Here is a 1,964-nt window from a genome sequence, read left to right as displayed (position 1 = left end):
CATATATATATATATATATATATATATATATATATATATATATTTAGCCTGGCCACTTAGTCAGTGAGACATTTTCTTTAGCCTGACCACTTGGTCAGTGAGACAGATTGTCTGGCCGACAAGTCAGTGAGACAGATTGCCTGGCCTAATGGTCAGTGAGATATATATATTTTACAATTGCCTAGCTACTTGGTCAGTGAGATATATAATACTATTATATTGCATTTCATATGACACAGATCAGGTAAGATATTCAGGGCATTCTTTGGCCTCTAGATTATTATGTATTACCTTACATACTTGGTATATTGTTTCGTACTGACGTCCCTTCTGTCGGCGGCGCTGCATTCATGCCTGCAGGTACAGATAAATAGACTGACCGACCTTCCCAGTAGACAGGACCTGATATCAGCTGATTGATGAGCCCCCTTTGTTCGGAGTCGCCAGGTCTTTTGGAGTCTTACTTTTGTGATTACAGACTTGATGGGTAGGTCCGGGTCCTGTCCCAACCATGACACAGTTATGCTTTCCTTAGAGTCTTGTAGACTAGTCCTTTCTATAGTGTGCTAGTGTGATAGCCATGTCGTCCTTGTATATGGGTATTTTGGTACTATTGGTTTTGTATGATCATAGCAGCCTTATTGGCTTTCTCAGCTGTATATATATGTTTTGTGGTGTGTGCGCCCAATTCAGATGAAATAGTCAGTATTTGTGTATATCCAGATTATGGCCTTGTCGGCTTGTTGGTATCGCCTTTGTGCAGGTGGGCCCTATCAGCCTAAGTTAAGGGTTACCCCTCCAGAGTTATAGATTTAGAGTGGTTCGCTCGGGTCGAGTGAGGCACCAGGTGCCAGCCACACCTCTCTAGATTTGGGGCATGACAAACTTGGTATTAGAGCATGTCTGTCCTAGTGAGTCTACAAGTCATGCCTAGTATAATCTTGTTTATAGATGTGTTATGCACCACATTATATGAACAGGGAGCTACAGGGCATTTAGGAGTTAGTTACCCTTCTTTCAAATCTAAATCGTGTGGTAGAGCTGAGTCGTAGAAGTTTGGGGCTTAATCTTATACGTTTTGTAAATAGATATGCCTGTGACAGGAGAAGTTTTAGCTAGCTAGAGGGTTAAGACGGCAATGCGATCAGGTGTGAGTTACTCTATTGAGGAGGACCCGTCTGAGATTATGTCCTCTACTGAGGAAGATCCGTCTAAGATCCAGGATGCGTTATCCTTTCAAGTGTCCCCAACTCCAGTGACATTAGGAGAGCTGAGAGAAGCTCCAGTAATGCCAGGACCACTAGTTTTACCATTGGCACCTACTGACCAGGAAGTGAAGAGAGCAGTACAGTTATCGACATAGCTGGCGTCTTCCCAGACTCAGCACCTTGCCAGGACACCAGTTAGTCATTAAGCTTCTGAGGGATCTGTTACACCTCGTAGCTTTGTACGTTGAGATTTGTCATAAGTTAGTGGTCTTAGTCTTGGACACTGGAGTAATCTTCAAGGTTATATGAGATTATACATGCCTATCTTATGGTTATGAGGGTTTAAGTTCATGTTTAGTAAGTTATGAAAGGATTGGAGAACAAGCGAATCAAAGAAATTAAATTTGTCAAAACTTTGAGAAAACTTCGCAGAATTTTGGACAGGATTTTGATCCAACTTGAGAGAGGTATATCTCCTAGAATATGAGGAGTTATGGAATGCATAACCTATGTAAATTCAAGTTCAGCGAGTCTTCTTTCTAATGCAACTGACAGAATGCAAATATGAAAAGCAATGACATTTTCACGGACCGTGCAAAATTTCACGAACTGTGAAAATGGAAATTTTTCTACCGTGGAATGGTGATAGTAAGGGGGAGCCACTGGACCAATTTCACGGCCACTTTTACGACCAGTGAAATTTTTCACGGTCTGTGAAATTGAAGCAGTGGAATATTTTCCCTTTTCATAAATTAA

This window comes from Lycium barbarum, chromosome 5, assembly GCF_019175385.1.
Source record: "Lycium barbarum isolate Lr01 chromosome 5, ASM1917538v2, whole genome shotgun sequence".
Classification (NCBI taxonomy): Eukaryota; Viridiplantae; Streptophyta; class Magnoliopsida; order Solanales; family Solanaceae; genus Lycium; species Lycium barbarum.
Note: the sequence above shows the minus strand (reverse complement) of the source record.